Source organism: Equus przewalskii, chromosome 2 (assembly GCF_037783145.1).
Source record: "Equus przewalskii isolate Varuska chromosome 2, EquPr2, whole genome shotgun sequence".
NCBI classification, from domain to species: domain Eukaryota; kingdom Metazoa; phylum Chordata; class Mammalia; order Perissodactyla; family Equidae; genus Equus; species Equus przewalskii.
In genome coordinates, this window is record NC_091832.1 from 62,789,870 (window position 1) to 62,808,981 (window position 19,112).

General features: G+C 39.0%; 1 long non-coding RNA gene across 1 annotated transcript; it reads left to right on the forward strand.

Moving 5' to 3' along the window:
* Positions 1–722: 722 nt before the first annotated feature.
* Positions 723–16,048, forward strand: LOC139081636 (uncharacterized). The gene is made up of 2 exons (XR_011536790.1): positions 723–911; positions 15,853–16,048. It is a non-coding gene; the product is annotated as an uncharacterized lncRNA (long non-coding RNA).
* Positions 16,049–19,112: the final 3,064 nt, after the last annotated feature.

Genomic DNA, 19,112 nt, shown 5'->3' on the forward strand with positions numbered 1-19,112 from the left:
AAATTCTCTGCATAAGTTCAGTTTAAACCCTTTCATAACAAGGACCCATATTATTTTTAGAGAAAGCACAGGAATGTGAAAAGGTAATTATCAAGGACTTTCTTTTTATATGCTGCCCCACCCAGAACAGAGGTGTGGGTGAAATGAGCAGACGTGGGCCGGAAAGCGACTCGCTTCTGCTTCCAGAGACCCCATTTTCCATGACTTCTCGCCTCTATGTTCCAGTCTTTTCATGGGCCGTGGGGCTGAGCTAGAAGCAAGTTTGGCCCCATAATTAATGTTGGGGAACAGGCTTTTTAGGAGGTGTGGACGGTGTGTAGTGACTACTGAGGTAAATCCTCTTCCCCAACAGAACATTGCCCGTGTGAAAAATGTTGCTTTCTTCTCTTTTCAAGAAATTTTTATGAAATTGCTCATGAATTGACGGCATGAGTTTCTTTGTTTTTTTTGTTTTGTTTTTACATCGTTTTGACCCTCAAAGCTCAAAGAGCTTGTCTCATCTGTACAGCACTCAGAATAATTCCCATTGTGGCGTGTGTGTGTGTGTGTGCGCCTAAAAATGTTTCGCAGCAAGTGTATACATGCAGTTGACAGAAGCAATGGTCTCATTTTACGTTTGTGTTAAGTCTCTTAATACTAACAGCATATACAAAACAGGTGCTGAAAAGAGCCGAAAGCAATTCTAACAGAGATGACACATCAGCAGTTGTCATAATGACTTCATAATTAAGGGTTAGCTGAAAATTTGTCCAACTTAGGAGAATGCTCAGTATTGTCCTCCTGGAGGAGTGCAACTATTAAGCTGACTCACCGTGCCACGTCATTATTCAGAACTGAAAACGCCCTTTGGATTCATGTTTCCTTGTTTCCGGCCTGTTCATTTTACCGAATGACAAGATTATGTGACTCTGGTATGCTTTGACTTGCCTTCTGTTAAGAGGTTTATTTTTATGTGTTTTCTACTAAATGTCCTTTGCCCCCAGCTTAAGCCATAAATGAAATTACACACTTTTGTAAGCTATGTTCAAGTCACATATGTCTTTATTTCATAAAATTGTATTGGCTATATCTAGTGGAATCCTTTTTATTATCCCCACTGAAATACCATTTTGGGAGAAGTTAACAAAACAGATTCAAAATCAGTTGAAAATCCTTTCAAAGACTCTAAGTGCCAACCAAATTTTTGCTGATATCAGTTTATAGAAGGTTAGAAGTTAAGTTTGATTTCTTCTTCCACAAGCTAAAATTCCAGTTCACTTCTTTTATTTTCTCCTCCCCACCTTTTTAAAAATTTGTCTTGGACGAGACTTCAGTTCCACGTGTACTATTCCTGCTTTCCCTTAAAGGCTATAATTAAATCCTTTGTTTGTTCTGACTGCAATTCATTTCCTGGCGCAGGATAAGAGCTAAGATATTGCCTCTACAGGTTCTTCCTACAATGAAAGTGGAGGTAACAGCAGAATGATTACTGGCTATTCTAATGTGAATTGTAATACACATGACAAAAGAAATTCACCTTCACATAAATGGGATGTAGAATTTTATTTTATCAGCCACCTGTCAAGCTAACCCACTCATAAATTCTAAAAATAATTTTTAATCTCTCATTAATGTTGCCTTCCATTTTCATTCTCACAAAACACATCAAATTTCGAATGGCATGCTCTTTCTTGGGTTTATGAATACTTTCACTTGTTAAAAGCAATTAATAGACTATGTTAAAGTATTGCTTCATTTCTTCCAGTCTGGCTTTTTAAGGTCAGAATTACCACTCAATTCTAAGTGCTGGGAAAAACACCCTTCCTTCTGGTCATTCTTATGCGACATCAAGTCGTCTTCTTTATTATCAAGGAGTAAATTGGAAATTGGAAAAAATAAAACTGACCTCACAATCTTAGATTTAGCACAAGATTAGGTGTAGAGTAAATACCTAAAAAATACTTAGCCATCTGAAAAACAATAAAAATCTTAACAATTTTTGGATGAATCTTACATATTAACTCCTCTGCAATTAGGCAGCTGGGCCCCAAAATATGAGATGATTTTAAGATTATAAAATGAGTCTGGAAATGGGAATAAAAGCTAGCTTTCAGACTCTTTGCTCTGTGTTTTATTAACCAGATGAAAAAGCGTCTACAGCCTTTATCTTCTAGAGGACACGGTCTCTCCATTCAGTTTTTCTGGGGTTGATCCCACAGACTTCACAGTTCTCTGCCTTCTATTGATGGCCCTCTGCAATGTGACCTTTCCTTACTCTTTTGAGCCAATTTACCCATAAATGCTTCTGCTTCAGCCAGACCTTTCTTGAACACACTGTGCTTGTTCCTGCTCTTTTCTTATGCTCCACTCTTTGCCCCCCATAATGCTTCTGTAATTCCTCTTCCTCCTCTTCTGCTTTCCATCCTTTAGAGTTCAGCTCTGGTCCTTTCTTCTCCATTAACCCTTCTCTTGATGCCTGCAATTAACATCAATCTCTCTCTACTCTGAAACTTATATCTACAATAGTTTATATTTTTATTTTGTTTATATATGATTTTATATTACATGCTCCCTATGAACTATATTTTATACTTTAAATCCACCACCAGCAACACAGTAATTGTATATATCTTATTTAATTGACGTGAAGGGTCAAAAATTGTCAATGGACTCCTTTTGTTCTTCTATTCAGCACCCGAGTTCCGGGGATTTGAATTGGAGATTAAGTGTTAGGGACTGAATGTGTCCCCCCCCTCCTCTCCCCAATTCACATATTGAAGCCCTAATTCCCAATGCAATGGTATTTGGAGGTGGAGCCTTTGGAAGGTAAGTAGGTCATGAGGGTGGAGCCCTCAGAAATGCGATTAGTGCTCTTCTAAGAATCACAAGAGAGAGGATGTCTCTGTCCACCATGTGAGGATATAGAAAGAAGGCAGCTGTCTAAAAGCCGAGGGGTGGGCCCTCGCCAGGAACCTGACCATGCTGGTGCTCTGATCTCAGACTTCGAGCCTCCAAGACTGTGAGAAATGAGTGTTGTGTTTATGCTACCCAGTCTATGGTATTTTTGTTATAGCAGCCAGAACTGACTAAGACACTAAGCAAATGAATCAGTAAAAGTACAGTCAGGGAACCCAAACAAACAAGACGGTTTAATAGAAAGGATTTAACATGAGGAACTGGTCACAAAGGTGTTGGAAGAGATAAAAGGGCAAACAGCAAATGGTGAAGCCAGAGATTAGTAATAGCAAGAAGTTGCCAGCGTCTTTAGGACTGGAGGGACAAAAAGAGGAGGTGGTTTCATCAGAGTTTAGTAGCTGGGCTTGCTTAGTGGGAGCTGGGACCACCAAGGGTAGGGCTGCCTGGGGGAAGCTGGACCATGGAGGAGACACACCTACTGCCAGAAGTACTGGCCAAAGCAAGGAAAGAGGGAGAGGCATACTCTGTCTTCTCCTCACCTCCTACCTCCCATACTCCAAACTTCTGCCAACGACTCTTACTGGCCAAACTAACCAGAAGACAATTGGCAAAGAAGCCTGGGCAAAGCGTTTTGCAGAAATCAACCCTCTGTGATACAGAGAAGAGCAAAGGAAGCAGAGGAAAGATATCTAAGAGCAGGTAGGCAAATCATTAATGCATTGCTAGGCCAGAATCGAACAAATTCAAAGCTATTCTACATGCAGTACAAATAGTTCAAAATAACTCACAAGTAACTTGTTTCCAATATTTTTACTAGGATTACTATTTCTGAATGATCACAATTTAATAATTTAGACTTCTGAAATAATAGCTTATAGTCCTTTTATTTTACTATAAATTATAAAATAAATACCGAGTCTTCTTTCTGTCTTTGGCCTGTTTCAAAAGGATCACAACTATTCTGGCATCTAACTCTCATGTCTAAAGAAATGATTTCCAAAATATATCTCCTAACTTCCCCTAGTCCTCTAAATTCTAGCTGCTCCTCCATTTACACCTATTTAATGAATTTTCCTTCTGTTAACATACTGAAAACTAATCTCATCCTTTTGTTATTAGTGGAGACCTTTTCACTTGAAAGTAATAGAAATATAACTCAAACTAGCTTAAGCAAAGAGGGAAATGTATTGGCTTAATCTAACTGGGAAATCTAAATCTTGTATTTCAGGCATAGCTAGATCCAGGAGCTTAAACAAGATCACTTAAATTTTGTTTCTGTCTCTCTCTGTGTTTCTGTCTCCCTCTCTTCTTGTTCTGCTCTGCTTGTCTTTGTTTAATTTAATTCTCAGACAGGCAGGATTCATGTGTGACATGCAGGAAGAACTGTGATTAGTCTGCTTGGATCACATGCCCACCTAGAGAACCATTCAGTAAGGCCAAGTCTGGTAGATTCTGATCGGCTAGGCCTAGACCAGAAAAGCACCACTTAGAGTGGGTTGAAGGTGTGATCTTCCTCACTCAAATCACATTACAGTTTGAGGAGGAGGCTGTTTCCAAAGAAAGGAATACTGAGAAGATGAAAACATATATTCACTGCACTCTTCTTCAGCCTACTATCAATTTCTTCAAAAATTTTTAATTTTGCTATTGTAATTTTGTCAGTCATCCAAGTTGTAAACCACCTGCTCCCTATCTTTTGCCTCTAGATCCAATCAATCATCAAATCTTTTTTCATTTCTTCCTTGAGAATGGTTCTATTGTCCGTCATTTGTTTTTATTTTCACTCCCACTACCTTAATTTAGACCAGGTTTTCTCAGCCTTGGCACTGTTGACATTGTGGGCCAGGTGATTCTTTGTTGTGGGGTGTTCTGTGCAGGGTGGGATGTTTAGCTGCATCCCTGGTCTCTACCCAATGGATGCCAGAAGCACTCTACACTGTGTGACAACCAAAAATGTCTCCAGACATTGCAAATGTGTCCTGGGGAACAAAATATGCCCTGGTTGAGAACCTCTGATATAGAAATTTGTTATCTTACACTTGGGCTATTGCAATAGTCTTTTTACTAGTTTTTCTACTCCCATTACCACCTCTTTACATTTTTCCATACAGTACTGCCACAGCGGTATCACTAAAGCACCATACTGATTACAAAAATCATTTAATAAAATTTCTGCTGATTTTTCTCAACTGCCTACTGAATAAAGACCAGATTCTTTAATCTGACATCTATATTGGAACCCATAACCTATTACTACTCAGCTAACCATAGGGAATATTTTCCACTCAAACTAGACTACGCATTGTTCTCTGGCTCTTGCTTGCATTTTCTAAGTTGTTGGTCTTGTTGCCTTGTAGGCCAGCAGTGTCTTCTCTCAACTCAACCCGTCAAACTCTGAAACTTCTAGGTGGCCTTCAAGGGCCAGCTCCAGTGCCACCTTCTCTTCTTCTCCGGGAAATCTTCCTTGTATCTTCCTCCTTTCTCCCCAATACACCCCCATCCCCGTCTGCTATCACCTTTTGCAATGCTTTTCTGTTATATTTTGGCTCTTGTCATTCACTTGACTCATAGCACATACATCTCGCATTGTTATTATTTATGTTAATATCTTATGATTCCTCCCAGAAGGAAGAGATTGACATGAGATACTATCCCTGGCATCACCACTTAGACGTGTCTTAGGGCAAGTTATAAATTTTCCTGTGTTTTTGTTACCTGATCAGTTTAATGGTGCTCGTCATGGCCTTCCTGCCTATCTTACTTGTTTTTTGAGAACAAAATAAGTTCATCTTATAGAGATAATACAAAAGACTACACAGTTCTTATTTGAATCCTCGTAAGATTCACTGTGACTTGCTGCAGACGGTCACTATACAGCTGGGAATGGGTGGGGAAGTGAGGACAGAATCTTTATCCTGAAACATGTCCATGCAAAAACTCCTACATGAATGTTTACAGCAGTATTCATCTTAGCCCAAATGCGGAAACTATCCGAATGTCCATCAACCGATGAATGAATAAACAAAATGTGGTATATCTATTCAATGGAATATTATCTTGCTCTAGAAAGAAATGAAGCACTGTTACATGCTACAACATAGATAAACCTTGAAAACATTATGCTAAGTGAAAGAAGACGGTCATAATAGATCTCATATTATATTGTTCCTTTTATGTGAAATGGCCTGAATAGGTAAATCCATATAGACAGAAAATAGATAAGTGGTTGTTTAGGGCCAGGGAAGGGGGAAGATGGGGGGCAAAGAGTGATACCTAAAGGGTACAGTGTTTCTTTTTGAGATGATGAAAATATTTTAAAATTAACTGTGGTGATGGTGGCATGTATCTGTGAAAAATACTAAAAATCACTGAATTTATACTTTAAATGACTGAATTGTATGGTTGTGAATTATGTTTCAATAAAGCTGTCATTTTTAAAACCAAAACTCCAAAACCAACTATCCAAAACAGAGCAGTCCACAACCTAGTGATGCCTGTTCGAGTTTCTTGAATCAAAACAGGTAAGATAATGAAAGACTGCAATGTTAAGCCTGGGGGTTGTGTCATGCATGTCCTTGGTATTACTCTTTTGTTTACTCCCAATTCATTCTTATTCCGCTGGCAGAAATTGTGTTCTGCTTTCTCTTCATCTGCATTCTTATCTGATGCTGAACTTAGTGACTCATGGATCCATAGAATGCATAGAATGCCATTAACTTGCCAATAATAATTCTCTGTTTTTAACTTAGCTGTGTAAGTTTGTAAAAACAGGAAGTTTTACTAGAAAAGATTATACTTATGGTGGTATATAAGAGGAGCAAATCCTGTGCTTCCGAACTGTAGGGAACACTTCAACGGCATCAATTTCTGCCAGTGCACTGAAGTTGTGATCAGTGACACAAAAGAAAGTTCATGCAGACCATGACTTTTTGTTGTTGTCAGAGGTATCCTGGATTCTCTGCTTTCTCAGACACGTGCTTAGATCACCACTGAATTGTTGAAGAGTTTTCATTTCTCTGTGTAGTGCATAGATTGTTCTACATAAATTCAATTTCATTTTTCTGGTCTATTTCCACTTTTAAGTATAATAGGAATGTGTGAGCCTCCTAACCCCTTCCTGGGGGGTGGAGGTTTTGATCTACCCGAGTCCATTAGGAAGTTTGGTTTTACCCTCTCTTTTGCAAATATCCTCTCTGCTGTCTCTGACATTCTGGGTTTCCTGGCTGCCACGATGGCCTCTGTGTCTTAGTATATTCAGTGACTGGACTCCTCTTTGTCTTGGTGCCAGAGAGAATGGGATGAAGAAGACTGTTTTTCCCCTTCTTCCCTTGACCCTTTAGCCTCTTCAATAGGAAAACATCAGATGACATGGCATATATAATGTGCGTCCCTGTGCTGGGTGTCTTCCATTCGTCCTCCGTCTTCTCTACATTTCTCCACTCTGCTTTGTGTATCAAAAGTTGTCCTTGAACTATGTTACCCTTTGGCCCCAAGGGGAATATTAGCAGGGAATTGGAGGGAGGCGGAGGAGAGAGTTCGGCTCCCTCCTGCCTTGTCACTGCCTGCTGGCTGAGCCCCACCACCACAGGTGTCGAGCTCCTGTCATAGGCTCCCTGCACTCAGCACTGTGTTCCTGGGTTCTGGTAACCATTCCCTCACTTCGCCAGGGGTGGTCACACCTGTGGTGCCAGCCCAGGAATTGCACTAACCCCTTGTGTTTCTCTACGCCCTGGCCACACCTTTGTAAATAGGCCCTTTATTAAACTCTCCTTGAATTTCCTTGTTGTGAGTGTGCCGTTTGTTTCCTTCTGGAGCCCTAATTGATCCAGTCCCTCTGGGCGTTCCCCCATCTCTGGCTCTGCCTTCAGTTCATTCACACCTCTGCCTTATGTGGCCCCTAGGTGAACTCTGCTCCCTTCCACAGAAGGAGAATATTCAACTCTGGGTCTTTCCTGAATCCTGCAGCCTCCTGTGGGCCTTGGGAGGGTGGTGGGCCTCCGGATCAGGGGAGGGTGCACAAATTTCCCCCGGTTCTGGTCCAGTCTCCCCACCTGGGAGGACTCTGGGTCTGCGGGTGCGTTATTAACTAATTACACCTCTCAAGGACATACACTAGTTATTTTCTCAGGGACATCTTGGCCTAACCTAATCTCAAGAAAAATATATCTCTTATTAGCAGGGCTGTGGCCCAGATCTGCAGAAACATTGGGTCTTCATTATTGTGCCTGAATCATCAGATTCAGACTCTTTTCTGCTCTGCCTGGGGCCCTGGCAGCATGAACAAAAGCCCATAATAGCTTTTAGTGGCTCCCTGGAGAATGTAACCAGCTGCGATAAAATTACTTTGATTCAGAATTTGGAGGTGGGGATTTAGAGAGACGCTCACCAATTCTTCCTTGTGCATAAGTAAATTGAGGTGAGCAGTCTTGCTTCTTTGGAATTATCTTTCTGCTTCAGCTTTTCTCTCAAATTCTGAATATAGGAGTAAAGATGGAGTGCTAGGCAAGAACCCTAGACATGTGCCTATTTCAGTTTTTGCAGGGTCAAGAGGTCTTGTAAGAAGTTACAGGGATTTTCTAGGTGGAGGGAACAATTTGCACAAAGGCACAGAGGCAGGAGAAAGCATGAGAAATTTAGGGAACTGAACACAGGACTGCACGATTCCCAGGGTTTATCCAGTTCAAATGTCCTCAGATACCAAGGAGGAGAGACCTGACATGACCTCAGTAAGGCTAAATGGGTTGTGTATAGCTGGCATCTGTTCTGGTTGGTTAGCACCCTTGTAGAGGGTGATTTAACATCCCGGTTGCTCAGGACTGTCCCACTTTTAGCACTAAAAGTCCCATGTCGCAGGAAACCCCTTAGTTCCAGACAAACCAAGACAGTTGGTCATCCTATGCTGCAATAGCAGTTGACTATTTTGCACATCACCCCTGCATTCATATCTGTGCACGCACGTCTAACGCATTCTGTGTATGTATTTGTGTTCTTGGGTCCTTGCTTTACAAGGTTATGTCTTTAATAGTACTCTCGCTCTTTCAGTTTTGGGCAGGATTCCTACCTCAGTGCTGTACAGTATTTCTCCATATATGGAGTCTCTGAAGCATCTTGAGCTTTCCTTTCCTGCTCTCAGAATGAGTTTCTCTCAAGGATCTTTGAAGAACTCTCTCAAGACTTTTCTGCTTAGAGGAAATTCCTTTTGAGTCTCAGAAGACTGCTGGCTGTATTAAGAGAAGTGCTGCTATGACTGGAATGTTTGAAGACTCTTCCAGAAATTGTGGGTTCGTTTTAGTTTTAATTTTAGCTCCTGAATTACGTATTTAATATAGACCAATTTGCAAGAATAGCAGATATCCCAGCTGACTTCTGTGGCAGGCGGAAGTGTTCTTCCTATCTGTCGCTCTCTCAGCCAAACAGCTGAGCGTCGAATTTGCTCACCCAGCAGCTGCTGTCTGCAGCAGCCTTGTGGAACGCTTTTCTTCTCCTATGCCACACCTGGAAGCGCAGAATGTCACTGGACGAGTCAAACGAGGTCACGCATACCACAGAAAAGTCCGTCACCACTCCTTCCTAGACACACTGAAAGTCACAGACATCTGTAAATGATTTGCCAACCTATGGATGTCTACGTTGAGTTAGGGGCCTGAGATATGCCTGCTTAATGTAAAGACACATTCATGTTTGGAAAAACTGTTTCTTTGTTGTAGGCCAAACCATTCAACTATGACTCTACCATGACTGGTGATTACCTCCAAGCTTGCAGAGTTATCATCATTATCATCATTATTTTCATTTTGCTGAGAAATCAGCTTTGGAAACATAGCAGGATGAGCAACTGCCCAGGTTCCTGTCCTCAGGAGTGACTTTTGTGCTCCACGCTTGTCCCCACCGTCACTTTTTCTGTGTCTTAACCTTTGCCAAATCCATACCAACAGAAAAAAGCTGCAAGGTTCTCTCTGCTCTGGTCTGTTCTGCCTGCTAGGCGTTACTTAGTTTACTTCACAAATATTTATTGAGCCCCTCCCATGTGCCAGACATTGGTCATGAGGTCCCCATCTCTGTTTGATCGTTGCTGCTAGTTTCAGACCAGCTTGGCAGTGATATTTTGGAGAAGATTGTAGTCATCCGGCATTGTGTATTTTTAAGTTCTATCCCTATTTCTCAGGGATTTGTAGAAGAAATCCATATAGTATTTAGGATCTTGAAAAAGTTAGCTGCTTTCTTTCCACAGAGCTGTATATTTTTGGGGTTTGAAAGGGATTTGGCAATCCTGTGGTCATACTCTCTCGAGACTGTCTTTTTGTTTTTTCATTCCTATGACTTTTACATATCTGCGGTTATTTGTATTTCTGCCTCCCTCTATTACAATGTGAGCTCCGGGAGAGTGGGCTGGGTCATATTAATCAGAGTATTCCCAACATTTAGTTTAGTATAAGGTGTGCTGTAAGCGCTCAAAACTGATTGATAAATAGTTGCATGATGGAACAGTTCCAGAGAGCTAAGTGACTCGCTCAAGTTCAAAATTTAGTAACAGATCTGAAACTAAGATTCAAATTCTCTGCCTGGTTGAATCTAGCCGTCTTCCTATTTAACTCTTTCTATCAAACTTAGAAACTGTAAATATTCAGGTAAGGCTGAGCTGGTGAGAGAACGTATTTTTGAAAGAGATTGGAGAGGGGTATAGATACGAAGGGGAAGAAGAGCAACAACAAAAGGATGTATTTTAAAGTTTCAAGATTCCAATTTAGAAACTAGTGTTGATGGTACCTAAGTTTCAATCTTTAACAAACAGATAATTTGGCTTCTCCTATGTGCCATGCACTATGCTAGGCCCTGGAGATAATAGTGCTGCTTTTAATTTTCTCGTCATTTTTAGTAATTTCCAAGATGAGACATTTGATTAACTGTGATCTTTCTATTAATTATCTATTAAATAATTCGATTCTCTACCCTTCTATTGAAAGCCTCTGGAGCATGTTCTCAGGGTTCTAGCACAATTTGGAGCATAGTTTGAAGATTCCTGTTGTCGTGCGCTCGATCAGTCGTTGATCAAGAAATTGAAACCCAGAGATCTAAGGGACTAAAGATTGACCTTGATGAAGATTGTAGGAAACAGAGCTCAAGAAGACCCTGGATTTGGTGTTGATGATCAAAGTTCTCTTTCTGCAAAGCCTTAAGATAATGCTTAAAAGATAGTCACTGTGTAATTTGTGTGTACCTCATTAATACGTAATTAGAACCACTTAAGCCCATTGGTGAGAAAGCCCCACGTCAGCCTAACCACGGTTCTAAGACTGGGTGACAGGCCTGAGTCAGACAGACAGGTTCAGACAGACCAGCCGAGTCACGTAAATTATTGCCTCCTTATCATGAAAGCATCTGACAAATTGAGGATTTATGGCTGGGGTCTAATAAAATTAAAAGCAAATGCCTGGTCTAATCTGGGAAAGAAGCAGGAAGAATTTTGAAGAAAACCAATATTCTACATTTTTCTGATAAGAAGGTTAGGGAGCGGAATCTTGTAATTCTGATGCAAATTTTTCTGTTACGATGCCATTTTTATGGAAAAATTAAACACATATATAGTAAATTATGGAAGGGTATATATACAGAATTCTTTTTTTTTTTTTTCAGGAAGATTAGCCCTGAGCTAACATCTGCTGCCAATCCTCCTTTTTTTTTTTTTTGCTGAGGAAGACTGGCCCTGAGCTAACATTTGTGCCCATCTTCCTCTATTTTATGTGGGATGCCTGCCACATCATGGCTTGACAAGCGGTGCATAGGTCCACACCCAGGATCTGAACAGGCAAACCCCATGCTGCCAAAGTGGAACGTGCAAACTTAACTGCTGCACTGCTTGGCCAGCCACTATACCGAATTCTTAATAGAGGTTGTCTTGGGGGGTGGAACTATAAGGAACTTTTGTTTACTATCTTTTATTTTTATTAATTTTTCTTTCATTAGTAAAAGCAATAAAAATGACAGAAAATGACAGATTTATCTAACTTTTTATTTTGTTTGAGAAATTTTAAAAATAAAATTTTATAAGTATTGTATTTAAGCAAACAGTTATTGGAGCATCTATTACGGTTATAAACTCAATACTGGGTCTGGGGGAGGGTTGTCAAAAATTTTGATGTACAGCAAAGGTATAAATATTGTTCTGACAGAATGTGGGGAAGGAGTCGGGGCGGACTTTGTGGTGACTGTCAAGCAGAAGGTGACACCGGAGCAAAGACATGAAGCGTCAGGAGAGTTTCCTTAAGAAGCAAATGTGGAAGATTTCTTCCAGGTTGAGAGAACAGCTTGAGCATCATGAAAACGAGACAGCACACAGTCCTTTTGGGACAGGTTTATAGATTTTTATGAGTGAAGCACATTCTCTGGAGTGAGGAAAAGGAATTCGATATAAAGAGCTTTGAATGTTGTGCTAAAAACCTTGGCAGTTCTGTAGGTATTAGGAAGCCATAGGATACTTTGTGACGAAGAAGTAATGCAATTTTATTTATATTTAAACCTAAAAAAATTATACACTATTTTGTAATAATTCACTCCTACCCCCACTTAGAGTTTTGTGAACATCTTTTCACAGAGATGAAATGGAAGAGCCATAATTTATTTAACTAAATCCTATTGATGGATGTTCAAATTAGTTCAAATATTTAGATTTATAAACAACGCTACCACAAACATTATTTTAAGTACGCTTTTGTTTTTTGTCTGATTATTTCCTTTGAACTACTTTTTTGAAATGTACTTGCCAGTTTCTTTCTTTTATGTTTCAGAAATTCCTTCCCCAACCCTAAGATTTTATCAATGTTCACTTTTATTATTATTTTATTATTAATGTTTAACATTGAATGTTTTAATTTTGCATATATAAATCTTTAAACCATCTTAAATTTATTTTGGAATATGACATGGGATGGGGAAATCTAACAATTAAAAAAAATAGTTTGCCAGTTGCCTTGCTGAGTATTAAAGAGTTTGTTCTTTCCCTATTGTTTTGGAGCAATTTCCTAATCATATACTAAGTTCTTATATTAAATTTAATTTTAAATTAGATTTAATTTTTGGATATAGCATTTATTCCATACATCTATTCTGGATCCAGTACCACAATGCTTTAATTTTTGTGGCTTGACAATAGACAACACACAATAGGAAAATCTTTCTTCTAGCTAGTTTTAGATAATTTCCTATATGTGCTATAGTAATTCCCTTCCGTAAGCCTCAACTTTTATTAAAAATCCTCACACTTAACAGGCTTTTTTTAGTGATACTCTCAGGAATGATGAGATTGGGGGTATCAGCCCTTAAAGATGGTGGTACCAGAAAAGGAGAGCTATATGCAAAAGTGAATGATCAAGGAAAGGGAAGAATGTTTAGAGAAATTAAAGAAGACATTATTTTTACTTTGAAGGAAAGAGTGAATCCAGATGGCTGCAGATGTTGAGAACCCAAAGCTTATACATATTATATATCTTATGTATATATCAAATGTGTCAATTTTTAATTAAGTGGAATCACACAGTATTTACAATTTTATGTTCTGCTTTCTAAAAAATTAGCATCTTTATCAGCATTTTCTCTAAGGATAGATTTTTATCCATTATAAATTTTATTTTTATTGGTTGCATAGTATTCCCTCCGGTGGGTGGCATGTGATGTCATGATGCTTTGTAACATTGCATTAAGAATATTTCATTACCAGTGTCTTAGAAAAATAACTTGGAAGCATCAGAAGGTGTCAGAAAAAAAGTATTTCTCTCTGTGCGTAGAAAATACAGTGCTTTACCTAAATTGCTTGACCGAGTGGTTCTCAGACTCACCTGCCTTTTTGTAGATTCACTCTTGAGAATTATGTGCTGTCTCTAATTACTCTGTATCAGCATATTGTGAGTAATGTTTGATCGTTATTCTCCTTCTACACCGGAAATCTTGGTGTTTCATTAAAGTGTTAAGAATGGCCCTACACATATAACTCAGGAGGCCCTTTCATCTTTATATAAAAGTATATTTAAAACATTTAACTTTGTGAACCTTGATGACAGCATTATTAAAAAAGTCTTCCCCATTCTGTGTAATCTTATTTTTTATCATTTGTTTTTAAAGTTGGAAAGGGTTTTAAAGATGAACATTACTACACAGGCTGAGTGATCTGCATGATCTAAGACTGGAACACAGGTCTTCTGGCTCGAAGTTTAATGACTACTTTTCTCAAATTCCCGTTTAGTATAATGAATCATCCTTGCATTCTTTGTATAAGCCCCACTTATGCATAGAGTGATGGATTTTATATGCTAATGTATTATTTATGATTTTTAATCTATATTTACAAGTGATATTGGCCTATATTTTTATTCGTATTATGCTTTCCATCTTTGATGTCAAAATTAGCTGCCAAGTTTTTCAATTTTTTTCTACACTCTAGACTGGTTTATGAGGTGCAGAAATGGTCTGTTCTTTACTTGGTAGACTTGTCATAAAAACGTCTAGTCCTGGTGTATTTTTAGGAGAATTTTTGTTTTATCTTTTAAAATTTCATATGGTTTTTGATGTACTAAGGTTTTTATCTGTTGTAGAGTTAGTTTTTTCCTTTTGGAAATCATCTATTTGATCTCAATTTTTAGATTTGTTGTAGCAAAATTATACTTTATCTTCTCATGTAATTTTTAAAAATCTTGTCTATATCCAAGGCATTCTACATTCTGATTTCTAATACTATTTATTTTGCGTCTTTTATTTTCTTCTCAAAAGTTTGTTTATTTTATTGGTCTTTCCAAAGTATTAGCTGTTATTTATATTGAGAGAGAGAATGAAAACAACATAAATTAGATCAAATTTATTACCTTATTTTTTTGTCTAGTTGGTCTATTTCTAAGAGACATATATCAAAGCCTCATATTTACTGTTTATCTATCAGCTTTTGCTTTATTGGTTTCACAGTTGTGTTCATAACTGCATAAAAATTTACTGCCGTTATATATTCTTTGTGGTTTGTATCTTTTATAAATATAAAATCTCTCTTTTTTAATCCTGTAAATGCTTTTTTCTTTACATTCTATTTTGTCTAATACTAGTATTGCAGCATCTACCTTCTTTTTCCCAAAATCTGTCTGCTACGTCTTTTTATATTGCTTTATTTTTCACCTGTTTGTGTACGTTTGTTTGCTTTAAGATCTGCCAAACCTGGGGCTGCCTACTCCTCTCTGGTTCGTGTCCTAATTTTATTCTATGGATTGCAGTAAGAGAGATACCACGTGATAGAGATCAGACAGAGAGTTCACCTGCTCTTTATTTCCTATCCTTTGCAACGCTCAGATGCTATCTGGGTAGTAACCACGCTGTTGCAGCTATCTGCTTCATGGTGGAAATCTTGAGTCAACACAAGTGTTCCTGGCTTCTTGGGCTGACGTTGCTCGCTCAGTGACTGCAGAGGGGAGGGACAGACAAGAGAAGGGCATTGTTCTCAACTGACATGCATAGGTAGCCTGCTTTGTATCTTTAGAAGATCTTTTAATTTTTTTCGTTTTATCTTTGGTGTTCTGAAACTTCTCCATAAATCCTCCAGGAATATTTTTCAGTTTTCTCCTTGAAATTTAGAGTCTTCTTTCTAAGGGCTTCAGCTCTGAAAATATTTCTAACACTCTTTACTTTGATCTCCTAACTCACTAATTTACACCTCAGCTCTGTCCATTCTGCCAGTTCAGTCCCTCAATTCAGCTTTTATTTTGTCAGTTACATTTTAAATTTTTCACAGATGTGCTATCCTCTTAACTCTGCTTGAATATAATAATCACAGTCATGCTGTGGATAGTCTGTAGGTTCACAACCTTGCCTCTCTCTATTCTAGGTGTCATAATTTGTAAAAACTTGCACCTGGATGTGCTATAAAATATACAATTCTGGCCAAAAAAAGTGCTGTTTTTTTACTTTCTTCTTTTTCATCCGTAGGAGGCAGCTATGTGATCTGGAGTCTCAGCAGCTATCTTGCAACCATGAGGACTAAAGCCACACTCTACGGATAGCAGAGCTGAAAGGTGGAAGGACCACGGATCCTTAATGGCATCACTGAATAGCTACACTGGCCTTGGACGACGTCCCTCCATCCTTCTCTTTATATAAAAAGAAACCTCTAATTTTCAGCTCACTTTTAGTTGCATTTTCTATTGTGCACAACAATTTGCAATTCCTGATCAACACAACTGATTCTAAAGTTCTCCTCTGGTTGCTCAATGGGCTTATTCTTATTAGTTTTATCAGGTCCTCCACTTGTTGAGTTTGATGCTCCTTTCGTGGTTTTGGTTTTCTTTAAGTGATTGTAATTCTTGTTTGAGTGCTCATCTCTTTAATTAAGAATCCCTGTTTGCCTGCCTGTAGTGATTACCTTGTTTTGTCAATAATGATCGTTGGGGAGAGGTGAAATGTGGTTGGGGAAAGGCAGCCATGCGTCCTTGGTGTGGGGCCTCTTACCTTTCCCATCAGTAACCACCTGGGGCTGAGTCCTGCTTTGCTGGCACAACGCCAAACCTCTGTTGTAACTGGTAAAGGCCACAGCTGCATGCCACTTGGCACCAGCAGGGTGGGGAGAAAACCAGGGACACGGAAGAGCGGTGGGCCCTGCCCAGGGTGTTCAAGGCAGCCACCTAATTAATCACCAACCCCAAAGCACTCCCACCACTTTTCTTTGATAATTCTTTTCCTGAACTGCCTCTGTCCTAGCAGACATTTTCTCCTGCCTGTGGTAAGATTTGTAGTTTTCTCTTGTGTTGTTGCTTTTGAGTTTTCCAACCAGTCTGCTTTCTACTTCTCAAAAATGTCTCAAAAATTGTTTTCTGCTGACAGTACTCTTTCCTATGTTTCAGGACTACTCTGGATTTATTCTTTTTAAATCAAGGGTTCTCACACTTTAGCCTGCGTCAGAATCACCTGGAGGTCTTTTTAAAGCAAGATTTCTGGGCCCCATCCTCCAGTGTTTCAGTAGATGTGGGGAGAGGCTGGAGAAATTTGCATTTCTAATAAGTTCTCAGGTGATGCTAATACAATTGGCCCAGGGAGCCACACTTTGAGAACCACTTTAAAATATATCTCATTTTAGAATTTTATTATTTTTTATTCTTATTTTAGAGATATTGAAAATATATCTATGTAAAATATACTTTAAAATGCCTCTTTCATTTAATGACCCTTTGGAAAACAGGTATGCACATGTAATTAGTGCACTGTATTGATTCAATCTCAGAAGTTTGGGGGGCCGGCCCCATGGCCGAGTGGTTAAGTTTGCGCGCTCTGCTTCGGTGGCCCAGGGTTTCCCTGGTTCGGATCCTGGGCGCGGACATGACACTGCTCATCAAGCCATGCTGAGGTGGCATCCCACATGCCACAGCTAGCAGGACCCACAACTAAAAATACACAACATGTACCGGGGGGCTTTGGGGAGAATAAAGGAAAAATAAAATCTTAAAGAAAAAAAGGGAAGTTTGGCTCATTTTAAACAGATATTGTTTTCGAGGACCCAAGATTTTGATAACTGGGTATTGAAATCTGAGGGGAAGCCCAACTGAAATGCTAGTTTTAAGTTTTAAATAACCCTCTTCATGTTTCCTGTCCATTTAAAATAATTCCAGATCTTTCCATCACTCCAGAGTGACCTTATACCTCTGTTGATTTCCAGACCTCAATGTTTTCACACAGTTCAAATCTTGAGTGAAGAAAAAAACCCTGGCGGGGGTGGGGGAAGCCTAGTTTAATATCTTTGCATTTATAAAGATGCACTATTTACAGATGAAGAAGAATTTAGACAACTAAACATTGCTTCAGAAATCTATATTTCTCCAAGAGTACAAGGCCCCGAAGCGCTGTGTATCAGGCACATTCTCCAGCATTGTCTGAGACAGACTCAGATCACTTAAGCATCCCCTGAAGCCAGTCCACTCACAGTTTCGCCAAAGTAGCCACTGCTGCCTGAGAAATCCACACAGAAGGAGGAGGCTAAATGTATATTGCTTCCTTTGGTCTCACATCCTGTTTCTCCTTTCTTCTTCGGAATTTATTTTCAGGTCCAGGCACATGGTTGCATGCTTGTTTTTGAGATTAAACGTTCATATCCACTTTAGACTGTGTCTTTAGAGAATGACTCTAAATGCATGAATGCATTTAGAAGAATTACTTGTGTGCATGTATCTGGATCATTAGGACACAAAATGTAACACACATGTTAACCTATATGGTTTATTTTAACATAACATTTAACAAGACAACCTACCTTCCTCTGAGTCTCCTTAGCTTGAATATTTGAATGTGCTCAGAGGTTATCTTATTCCCATTACCTGTCATTGAGTGCTGAGCTCAAACACTGCCTATTTTAAACTCTAACTTCTTTACTTTAAATTTGCAAGTAATTATTACACCCTTGAATTTGAAATGCACATTTCTGTAAGTGCAAAAATCACACTCAGGTGAATCAGCTTATGCACAAATATAAACAACCTCAGAGTAAAGGAAATCTAAATTAACCAACTTTGTATTAGCTGTAATCTGAACATATCACATATATATTTTAGGCTGCAACATTCCTGCTATAACCTAACAACTAAAAATACTACCTGTGTGCTTGAGGGTAAGTTATGACTGTCATGGGAACCATAATTTTGAACTTGATATCTGTGGGCATAAATCTCAGCTCTGTTTCTGCCCAAGCCTTAACTTAGACAGAAAAAATGTTTTGCAGGCTACTTTGCATATTGTAATGATAGCATTTGGCTGGACTCTGAGCTATTGAAGTCGCCATCTAATTTTTTTCAGATATGGCAGTGAGTGTGAAGATGTCCCCTCACGTAGGACAGCATCCAGATATCGTTGCCTTTCAGCATGAGCACTGCCTGACTGCAGTGTAAATATGCAGAAAAAGACAGACTGGACGGTCACCAATGCATGAGAATTTTCTAGGTGAAAGAAATGAAGAAAGAAGAGGAATAACATCTTGGAGTTCTTTCTGCACCATTTGTATAAAAATGGTATTTATCTTGAGAACAACTATGAGCATAAACAGTGGTGCTTTTTGTTCTGTTTTGTTTGGAGAATTTAGAGCATCTAGCTATGGCCCTGCAAAAAGGTTCAATCTCTTAGAACACTTGACCTGTTGAAGTGTCGTGTGAAGGTAGTAATTCTCACCTTTCAGGGTATTTGTGAAGACTGAATGAGATAATATGGGT